The sequence below is a fragment of the Thalassophryne amazonica genome, chromosome 3 (assembly GCF_902500255.1).
Source record: "Thalassophryne amazonica chromosome 3, fThaAma1.1, whole genome shotgun sequence".
NCBI classification, from domain to species: domain Eukaryota; kingdom Metazoa; phylum Chordata; class Actinopteri; order Batrachoidiformes; family Batrachoididae; genus Thalassophryne; species Thalassophryne amazonica.
The window spans coordinates 80,001,250-80,013,798 of NC_047105.1; positions in this window are offsets into that span (position 1 = coordinate 80,001,250).

The window sequence follows — 12,549 nt, forward strand, 5'->3', positions numbered from 1 at the left end:
TGCCACCTATCTTTGGGCAGTTTTGTCCATTCTTCTTTGCAGCATCTCTCAAGCTCCACCAGGTTGGATGGGGAGCTTGAGAGATACACAGTCATTTTCAGATCTCTCCAGAGATGTTCAATCAGATTCAAGTCTGGACTCTGGCTGGGCCACTCAAGGACATTCACAGAGTTGTCCTGAAGCCACTCCTTTGATATCTTGGCTGTGTGCTTAGGGTCATTGTCCTAAGAAAGAAAGATCAACCGTCACCCCAGTCTGAAGTCAAGAGTGCTCTGGAGTAGGTTTTCATCCAGGATGTCTCTGTACATTACTGCATTCATCTTTCCCTCAATCCTGACTAGTCTCCCAGTTCCTGCTGCTGAAAAACATCCCCACAGCATAATGCTGCCAGCACCATGCTTCACTGTTGGGATAGTGCCTGGTTTCCTCCAAACATGATGCCTGGCATTCATGCCAGAGTTCAATCTTTCTCTCATCAGATCAAAGAATTTTGTTTTTCATGGTCTGAGAGTCTTTTCAGGTGCCAACTCCAGGTGGGTTTCCATTTGCCTTTTACTAAGGAGTGGCTCTCATCTGGCCATTCTACTGTACAGTCCTGACTGATGGATTGCTGCAGATATGGTTGTTCTTCTGGATGGTTCTCCTCTCTCTACAGAGGAATGATGGAGCTCTGACAGAGTGACCATCAGGTTCTTGGTCACCTCCCTGACTAAGGTTCTTCTCCCCTGACTGCTCAGTTTAGTTGGGCATCCAGCTCTTGGAAGAGTCCTGGTGGATCTGAACTTCTTCCATTTACAGATGATGGAGGCCACTGTGCTCACTGGGACCTTCAAAGCAGCAGAAATGTTTCTGTACCCTTCCCCAGACTTATGCCTCAAGACAATCCTGTCTCGGAGGTCTACAGACAATTCCTTTGACTTCATGGTTGGTTTGTGCACTGACATGCACTGTCAACTGTGGGATAGGTATGTAGACAGGTGTGTGTCTTTCCAAATCATGTCCAATCAACTGAATTTACCCCAGGTTGACTCCAATTAAGCTGTAGAAACATCTCAAAGATAATCAGTGGAAACAGGATGCACCTGAGCTCAATTTTGAGCTTCATGGGAAAGGCTGTGAATACTTATGTACTTATGTGGTTTCTTAGTTTGTTTGTTTTTTTGTTTTGTTTTGTTTTTTATAAATAAATTTGCAAAAATGTAAAAAAAAACAAAAACAAAAAAAAAAACAGATCATGTTACCATAGACTTTGACCTTTACCAAACTACTCCAAGATCTAATCATCTCTACATGTTGACCCAATTAATATTCCCACTACATTAGTTCCACCTAGGCTTCTTGTTTGTTGAGATACACTAAAACAACTTGGTATGCTGGAGCCACCACCAGGGACATACAGAGACTACAGCGCATTGTACGCTCTGCTGAGAAGATGACTGGCTGCAACCTTCCATCTCTTCAGGACCTGTACATCTCCAGGACCCTGGGGCGTTCAGGTCGGATCAGAGTTTTCAGACAATTTTTTCCCTGACCTCGACCTTTGACCAAACCATCCCAAAACCAAAATAAATCCTGTGGATCATCCAACTAGACTTCCTGGTTGTTGAGACATACAATAAAAATGTTTTCATTGACTTTGACCAAACAACACCAAAATGTAAAGGCCCTTAGATATTAATCCAAGTAATATTCCCACCAAGTTTGATTCCTCTAAGCTTCTTGCTTGTGAGATTTACAATAAATAAATAAATAAATAAAACCGGACCATGTTTTCCTTGACCTTTGTCAAATCGCCTCCAAAGTCAAATTCAATTCAATTTATTTATATATGTTATGTTTCGGACGCGGTCGGAGCACCGACCCAGCGTTTGAAAGGACCCAGCATAAAATAAGCAGAGCACGGTTCAAAAGGTAACAGAATTTAATAAACATAACAGTGGGTGAAGTGCTAAACAACTAAAACGTCCGCGGTCTGGTGAGGTGGAAACACGGCGCGCTCTCAACAGCGCAAATGGTCCAGAGCCACAGCAGTTCGGACCCAGGGACCCCGCCGACACCCCCCAGGTGGCCGCGACAAACCAAGTCTGTGAAGAAAGAAAACATGGAGGTGAGTCCAACTCCACACAGAGAGACACAACTCAAAGGTGCACGCAATCAGCAAACACTTCCTGGCTTAAATCTATACATCAGCTTCTCACCCTGCAGGCACGGAACAACTCAGTTGAAATCTCCACTGCAGCAGAAGCTGATTAGACAATTAGCATAACGTGACAGCTCACTAACACAAGGTGTGAGGGACACCAAATCCACTGTCATTACTTCATAAAAGTCACCAAAACCAAATTACCTCAGGAAGTGTGCTGAAGAGTGTGAGACCTCACCCAATCCTCCTTCACAGACTGTGGCGTCAAACCTGGAGCGGTCTCTGCGTCCGTGATGGTGAGATTGTTCTCCTGACGTCGATCTCACACGTCTGCTCAGAAGGTCGAGTCTCTGGCAATCACACACTGTGCATTCAAGGTTTAAATGCAGCAATCTCTGATCAAGACAAAATACACCACAGCTGTGAGTCCTGATGACCTGCACGTGAAAACAAGCCTCAGGTGTTCAGGGTGAGGTCCTAATGCTCAGCCACTCAGTCCTGAATGCATACCACCTGGTGGGAGAAACAGAAAACAAAAACCAAGCCAGCCAAACACCCCAGCACACAACAATATAGTGCCAAATCACAACAAAGTCACTCAGGGCACTTCATGGGTAAGGCCTAACCTTACCAACCCCCTGAGTAAGCACATAGGTGACAGTGGTAAGGAAAAACTCCCTCTGGTGATCCATCTAGGCTTCTTGCTTGTTGAGATTAATAAAAAAATATCTTGCAGCTTGCTAACCAAGATTCACCTTCATCAATAAGAAACCAGACCCATTTTTAACCAAACGTTGTCGAATGAAGACTGTATAGTAGTAATAATGATATCATTAGTAATCCTTAAATTAAACAGTCATATTAGTGATGTCTGAGATCTGTGCTCCGGCGTTGTTCATGATCCAACAACATGCATCCATGGCCAAGGCCAGCTGCACCGCACACCAGACCACCTTCTCAAGGCAGGCCAGGCACACACAAAGAGGCCACCTCCCAGAGTGCTCACACTAGTCAAGCAAACTGGGCTTTTGATGGCATAACACCAAAAAAGGACAAAGTAATTGATCTTGAGGAAAATCTGTTAAAAGTCAAGGCCAGTTTTTGGCCAAACGCTTATCTATGGGGGATCTTTAAATTGGCTATTTCCAGGAAAACACACCTATGACTACTATTAAACCCTAATATGAAGTCATATGTCACCTTTGACTTTGGATGACCTTGAAAGGACAAAATTGATTAAATGTCACTGAAGCCAAATGACAAAGAATGAATTTGCATGACTCCAAGTGTGTACGGTGTAGGTGCTGCTTTGAGTGCCTACTGAAATGGCGTGACAATGCATCAGAAAACAAGCGCACAAGTCCACTGAGGACAGTTCTCTCAGTTTATTATTTGTCCTTTTGTTAGCAGCATTATACCGAATTAAAGAAATTATTTTATTTATGTAAGAAATAAAGATAAGATGAAAAATTAAAACATTTTTGATGATCCAGCTACAAATTTTTCTCCATTAAATTACTGTTTGTGTTTGTTTAACATTGCAAACTGAGCAATTTTTTTCACTGTAGTCAATAACTCCAAAAGAATTATGTGCCCCCTCAATTACTTGCCCATTTATGTGCCACCTCATGTCCCCTCAGTGGTCTTGTAATAACAGAGAGAGCGTGAAGTGTTTGTGTATACCATTTTGCATTCATTTTCTCCATATATAAAACATAACAGATAGAATTACTCGTATATTTATTTTTGTGCATAGACAAAAATAATTATTGGAATGATTGCTCATAAAACTAAAAGGTAGTACTTTAAAATAAGAGTACAGTACATGACTAAACATAGTAATAAGGACGAACTAACATCGTATGAAGAATTCACTGTCGTGAACATTTATGAATGGTGTTCATGTAAATTTCTAAATTTATTCATTTATAAAGAAACGAAACACCAGCAATATATGATTTTATTTATTTATTTCACTTCATTTATATCCTCCTGACTATCAGAACATATATATATATATATGTGTGTGTTGACGTTTGTATTTTGGTGCTCACATTTATCATTGTAATCCAGTTTTCTGTTGGCTTGTTGTGCAGCCAATCACACGGCTTGCTGTTCATGTGACGTGTCTAATTTGACACACGTGAATCTAATAAAGTATGGACGTGCCACTTCTCAGGGCGCGACACGAAGAGAAAGTGAATGCTGTGTTTCATGTTTTTCTGTTGAACGCTGCACCATAACTACCCTCTGCTAACAGGTTATGGGCCCAGAATCAGAATCATGACGCAGTTTTGATGGAAAGCGGACAGGTGAATGTCACGACGATTACTGCGTGCACCCGAGCTTCAGTAAGTAGGCCTGCTAACATGAGCAGAAGAGAGAAGGAAGCAGCAACAAGCAGCCGCTGGTCACGACTTCTTTTTTATGGAGATGAGAAAAATTATGAATTATGGGAGACAGTTTTTGGGCCACCTTTGTTTGCAAGGCTTGAAAAAGACTATTTTATCGGAGCCCTCCGACGATGTGGTGGATGAGGACGAGGCGAAAAATGCCGAGGCCTATGCGGAGCTCATACAGTTCCTGGACGATAAGAGTTTGTTGCTCATTATGCGGGAGGCAGCGGACGACAGACGAGCAGCGATGAAGATCCTGCGTACATATTACGTCGGCAAAGGAAAGCCCAGAATAATCAGCCTGTATACTGAGCTGACTTCACTGCAAAAGTCATCAAGTGAGTCAGTCACTGAATATGTCATAAGAGCTGAAACTGCAATAACCGCTCTAAGAGGTGCAGGTGAGGTTCTGAGTGATGGACTATTGATAGCAATGGTTCTAAAAGGGCTACCAGAGACATTCAAACTGTTTGCTATACATATTACTCAGAGCAATGATGCTGATAAACTGACTTTTGCAGAGTTCAAAACCAAACTTAGAAGTTATGAGGACAGTGAAAATATGTGGTCGAGTGTATCTGAGGACAATGTAATGAAAGTAAAAGCGCAATTCGGTACAAAATACGCACCTAGAAGTGCAAACGATTCTGGGGCGAGTACTGACATGGTGTGTTACATGTGTGGGACGCGAGGTCACATAGCAAAAACATGTCAGAGAAAGGAGTGGTGCAGTTACTGTAAGAGTACCACACACAGCAGCAGGGCCTGCAGGCAGAGAAAGCAGCAGGACAACGTACGGAAAGTGGCCAAGGAGACGGGTGATGACAAAGAATACGCTTTTCGAGTGAGCGACGCTGAGACGCGGGAGGACAACGTCAAATGGAAAGGCCTGATGGTGGATGCTGGTGCAACGTCGCACATCATCACAGACATCGGGAAGTTTCGGAGGTTTCCAGGCCGGGACGCATTGCATGGAATTGGCAGATGGTTCCAGGTGCACCAGGGTCGCTAAACAGCGAGGGGATGCAGAGGTGTGTTTGGTCGACAGCAGAGGGCAACATCTTCAGGCAGTGCTGAAGAACGCACTGTTTATCCCCACATATCCGCAGGACATTTTCTCTGTGAAAGCAGCTACCTCAAGCGGAGCCACTGTGATCGTCAGAGAGGGGAAGAATGTTCTTCTACACAGAGATGGTACGAGATTCCCCATACACGTACATGATAAACTATATTACTTACACACAATAGACAATGAGTGTGATGACAGGTGTAAGAAAAGCTATGACTTGCAGAGTTGGCACGAGATCTTAGGCCATTGCAATTATGGAGATATACTGAAATTGGAAAATGTGGTTTGTGGCATGAAAATTAAGAGAAGAGATGAACCTATGCCACTATGTGAAGTCTGCATACAGGGGACGTTTGTTCAAACTAGGAACAGAGGGCCAGATGCAAGAGCAAAAGCACCTCTGGTAATGGTCCATACAGACTTAGCAGGACCTATAGACCCAATGTCCAGAGATGGTCATAATATGCATTATCTTTTACAGACGATTATTCTAGTGCTGTCTTTATGTATTCTTGAGAAACAAAAGTGACACACCACAAGCTACCGAAAAGTTCATTGCTGACATGGCTCCATATGGGAAGATTAAATGTATCTGGTCAGACAATGGTACAGAGTTTACAGGAAGAGAGTACCAAGCATTACTGAGTAAAAATCGCATCAGACATGAAACCTCTGCTCCATACTCTCCACACCAGAATGGCACTGCCGAACGAAATTGGAGGACTCTATTTGGCATGGCTAGGTGTATGTTAATAGAAAGTGGACTACCAAAGATGTTGTGGACAGTCCAGACAGCCACTGTAGTGCGAAATAGGTATTTCAACAACCGCACTAAGCAGACACCCTACTTCATGTTAACGGGTAGACAGCCAAACGTGTCAAGAATGCAGAAGTTTGGAAGTGTGTGTTACACTTACAAACAGGATAAAGGAAAATTGGACTTAAGGTGTGAGAAAGGTATTTTTCGTTGGATATGATAAGAACAGTCCAGCCTACATGGTATACTATCCTAGCAGCAAGAAAATACAGAAACACAGACTAGTGGAATTTGTATCTCAAATGAAAACTGAGACAAATGTGACTCTGGATGATGATGATGATGATTTTGTAGTTGGAACTAAGCCCAGAGCAAACAATGTGCCAGATGTGAATTCAGAAAGCACTCCTGCCCACAGGAGATGACCCAGTGGTGTGTATTAGCCACACAAAAAGATGAACCTGAACAGGGGCGATATCCTGTCAGAGAGAGAAAAAGACCAGCTTATCTAGATGACTATGTTTGTGGGATTGATGAGGACTTAACTAACATTGACTGTTGTTATAGACTGATGAGTAATGTGCCCCAAACTTATGAAGAAGCTGTAACATCAGTGAACGCAAAAGAATGGATTGCAGCAATGGATGAGGAAATGCATTCATTAAAAGAAAATATGACCTTTACCCTGACAAACCTACCCTCTGCTAACAGGTTATGCGATGGGTCTATGCGATGAAAAAGAATAATGATGGATCAGACAAATATAAGGTGAGATATGTTGCCAAAGGTTACAGTCAAAAGAAAGGTGTGAACTATGATGAAACCTTTTCACCAACTGCTAACATGACAAGCATAAGAGTGTTATTGCAAAAAGTGGCACAAGAAAATTTGATTGTTCACCAGATGGATGTAAAAACCACATATTTATATGCGCCAATAGAGTGTGAACTCTCTATGGAACAACCAGAAGGTTATGAGGTGAAATCTCAGAAAGATGAAAGACTTGTGTATAGACTGGAAAAATCTTTATACGGACTTAAACAGTCTGGCAGAAACTGGAACAAAATGTTACATGAATATCTATGTGAAAACAAGTTTGTTCAAAACCCTGCAGATCATTGTGTATACACAAATGTTACTGACACTAAAAAGGTGTTTATAATCATATGGGTTGATGATCTGATTATTGCTGCCAGTGATGAGAATACTCTCAAAGATGTGAAAGAGATGCTCACGTTAAAATTTAAGATGAAAGATTTAGGACAACTAACACATTTTCTTGGTATTGATTTTGAACAAGACGTTGACTGTATTAAAATGTCACAATGCAAATATGTTGAAAAAATATTAGACAGGTTTGGTATGCAAAATTGTAAGCCAAGAGCTACTCCTTGTGAGCAAAAACTTAACTACACTGACAATGCTGAGGTTATGAGTGATGTTACAATGTACAGAGCGGCAGTAGGTAGTTTAATCTACTTGGCAACATGTACAAGGCCAGATTTAAGCTTTGTTGTGAGTAAGCTAGCACAGTATTTTTCCACTCCAACTGTACAACAGTGGAATACAGTAAAGCATGTTTTCAGGTATTTGAAAGGAACACAAAACAAAACACTATGCTTTAAGAAATGTGCTAAAGAGAATATGATACATGCATATAGCGATGCAAATTGGGCTGCTGATGTAACAGATCGGCGAGGTACTACAGGATACTGCATTAGCTTGAATGAAAATGGTCCTTTAGTCGCATGGAAGACAAAAAGACAGCCTACTGTAGCATTATCCACGTGTGAAGCAGAATACATGGCTTTAGCTGCTACTATACAGGAATGCTTGCATTTGGAACAGTTGTTATTTAACACTGATGGTGTCAAATATGTATCTAAGGTCTATGAAGACAATCAGAGTGCCATAGCCTTAGCCAAAAATCCTGTGTATAGACAAATGTGTAAACATGTAGACATTAAATATCATTTTGTGAGATCTGTGGTAAATGAAGGCAGAATTAGCCTGGAATATTGTTCGACTAACGATATGGTTGCAGATATACTGACCAAACCAGCAACGAAGCTGAAGTTGAAAAAATATGAAATGTTTATGTTTGGTGTATGAACTGTTTATGTCAAATCCATGAAAAGAGATTCATTCAAATGTGAGCAAGTGGGGGTGTTGACATTTGTATTTTGGTGCTCACATTTATCATTGTAATCCAGTTTTCTGTTGGCTTGTTGTGCAGCCAATCACACGGCTTGCTGTTCATGTGACATGTCTAATTTGACACACGTGAATCTAATAAAGTGTGGACGTGCCACTTCTCAGGGTGCGACACAAAGAGAAAGTGAATGCTGTGTTTCATGTTTTTTCCGTTGAACGCTGCGCCATAACTACCCTCTGCTAACAATATATATATATGTATATGTATGTGTGTGTGTGTGTGTGTGTGTGTGGGGGGGGGGGGGGGGGGGGGGTGTCCTGGTAGTCAGGAGGATATAGCGCCAAATCACAACAAAGCTGCCTCAAGGTGCTTCACACGAGTAAGATCTAACCTTACCAATAGAGCACGTGCACAGGTGACAGTGATAAGGAAAAACTCACTCTGATCATTTTGAGGAAGAAACCTTAAGCAGTCCAGACTCCTTACTCACTCCTTGCAGTCCTTACTCATATCCAGTCTTCGAGCATAGTCCGATTTGCAACTGCCATAGTTGGCCTTCATTTGCACTCATGGGTGTAGCCGCACAGGTGTCAGCACCACAGTCAGTAGTCACCGATGCCTTTCACATGAAGACTGAAGCATGAAGTACCCACCTCAGGTCATTTGTACCTCGGACAAAGAGAAAAAGAGCAGAACCACTCTGGACCAAGAACCATGATTTCGGTCTTATCCGAGTGACAAGACTGACGCAAGGCAATCCTCTCAGGATTTTATATGTATGAGATTACAGCAGTTATCAGCATGTACAACTGAGTATCATCAGCACAGCAATGAAATGTAATCCCAAAACACCACAATATGTGCCCAAGGGGTGCTATATAAAGGGAGAAAAGCAGGGGGCCTAACACAGACCCCTGTGGGACCCCATATATCATGTCACCAAGGGTAGAGGTAGTGTTGTTATACAAGACACAGTGAAGAACGACTGGTTAGGTATATCAACCATGTAAGGACTTTCCTAGTAATCCCAAAAAGATTCTCCAACCTATCAAGTAGAATAGGATGATCCACCATATCAAACGTAGCACTAAGATCTAACAGCACCAAAGCCGTTGAGGTGTCAGAATTCATTGCAAGCAGAATGTCATTTACCAATTCAGTGAGAGCTGTCTCTGTGGAATGACATGTTCTAAATGCAGACGGCAGTGGCTCAAAGAGATTATTCTCAGTAAGGTGGTCCACAAGCTGCTGTGAAACCACTTGATCTAGAATTTCAGAACAAACTGATAGATTTGATATCGGCCTATAATTTTTCAACACCCTAGGGTTGGGTCACCATTAGATTCATTAAGTAATGGTTTAATCACCGCAGATTTTGTACCAATTAGGAGCAGATCCAGAGGTTAATGACATAGTAGGCCCAATAGTAGGACACAGGTCCGAAAACAGTTTTTGTTGGTATAGGATCAAATACGCAGATCGTACGTTTAGCAGAAGTTACAAGTTTTGTCAGCATGCCCAGTGACATACTATCAAATTTGTTAAATCTAGGCAATATAGATATCAGTGATGGCACCCACCTTGATAAAAGGGTATAGTGGCTGGATTAAGGCATGCTGGGATATAATTAACCTAATATCTATTTTCTTCTCAAAGTAATCTAAGAAATCTTGGGCTGTAAAAAGAGAGTGACTCACAGGTGGTTGTCCATGTCCAGTGGTGGGCACAGTTGAGCTAATCTGCTAACCGTTATTTATCAAAGCTTATGTTTTCATTACCAGATTAGCTTTTCAGACAACTTTGAAAACCGTCATCGTACCAATTATCTTCAGGTAAGTTTGGTCCGATAATTTTTAGAATGTTAACATAATATTGCAGGTGTGGTGAACAAAGCTTAACAGTTACAAACACTTATTAAATCTAAAATCAGTTGAGCACCTACCTGTTAAATGTTCTGTAGTAGATCTGCAGTGCTATTCTCTGCAAACAGAGGAGAGCAGGTTCCAGAAGAAACCGCTCTATCCTCTGCAGGCAAAAGAGAACTGTTCATATATATATATATATATATATATATATATATATATATATACACACACACACAGTGAGGAAAATAAGTATTTGAACATCCAACGATTTTGCAAGTTCTCCCACTTAGAAATCATGGAGGGGTCTGAAATTTTCATCTTAGGTGCATATATATATATATATATATATATATATATATATATATATATATATATATATATATATATATATATATATATATATATATATATATATATATATATATATATAAAGCTCATTTCTTTTGACCCCATACTGATATTCTGGCAATATCACCCAAGTCATCCAGAGGCATAAAGTTTTAACTTATGGTTAAAATTTTAACCAAACTAATTCCAGACAAGTTATTTAAATTAACGTCACGTCTGTAGTTTTATAAAGTGAAAATATCAGATATATGCTTAAAGTAATGCACTAATTTTGAAGGTTTTAGTGTGGACATGCTGTGTCCAGGTGCATTATGGGTAATCTCAGTACATTCAGGACAGAAGAAATGCATTTCAGACGCTTTGATCAGGCTCCACACGGACAACAGCATTAAACACTTTGTATATTGTGCCTAGAACTCTTGTGAATATATTCTCTGGGTTCATAGATATTGTGTTTGTTTTATGTAAAAATGCCAGAAGCAGCCTTGGTTGCTTCTCCATTATTTTCAGTTGGAATCATTGCAATCAATTCCTTTTTGCTCTTTAACATCTTGCTTATGTCGAACACTGTCTGTCGTCTTTGTTCCAGAGTAATATATATAAGATGTCTGAAATTCAGTTTGCGTTTATTAAATTCCACGCATCTTAAATGTAGCAGACACAGATGATCTGTAATTTTGTTTTGGCAAGTTTTCACGGTCTCTACTGCCATCTACTGGCCTGTAGTGTTCATGGCAGTATGAGAGTCTGGATGCCAGTAGATGGCAATGTTCTATTTATTCTGACCCGGGTTATATCAGACGGTTGTCAAATAACAACTTGTCTTTTTGGCTTTTTGCAAATGGCTTTTTTTTTACAAATAAAAAAAGGCATATATTACAAAAGCACATTTATATGTAAACACCAATACACACACCTCACATTAATTTGTTGGTTTTTACATAGAATGAATGAGTCAACCAATCAGTGTTAGCGGAGGCTCATTTACCGATAATCCCTTTGGCATCTGTCTGTGTTTGTTACAAAACTTCAGAATCAGTGCAGACTTCAGACAACTTTATTGATCCCAAAAAAGGGCAATTACGTTTACACTCCAATGACCTCAGACAAGATACAGCAATTAATCCACAATTATTACTTGTTTACCATAATAATGGCACACATCAAAATTAAAGACAACACATATACATTTGACATTGTTTATGTGTACTAAACGTGAAGCAGTCCATCATCCAAATTGAGGTAAAGTGGGTGAAGGCCGCTGCAACTGGGGGGAACGGGGACCTGCTGCAGCTTAAAAACCACGCAGCCCCCGGAGGGGGGAGAGGTGGCGTGAGCGGTGGCCGGGATGGGGTAAAGTGATGGGGGAGCAGGAAGGGAGGTAAAGGGAAAAAAATATGGAGCATGCTTCAGTCTTGTCCATGTGTAAGTCTGTCAGTGTATTGTCTTTGTGGGTTAAGATAAGAAGGAGCCGAATAATCTCACCAGAGCCTGAGAACATTTCCTCTGGAGGTAAACATTGGGCAATTTGTCCTTGAGGCTAGATAAGCCTGGAGTGTTGTGGCTGAGCAGTGAAAAACACTTTTAACAGTTCCACTTGAACAACCAAATCCCAATTATGAATTAAGAATATTCACCGGCCTAATAAACCTTCAGCTTCAACTGCAAGGCACGCATCAGCTCCAAGGTGTCATCCAATTTGCATCTGAGTTCAAGAGTCAATGCAGTCTGAGAATGCACTGCCTTGCCAACCTCGTTAATCATGACAGACAAGCGAGGGGCCGTGGTCCTTGATGCCGCCGTCTTGCCAATTTTC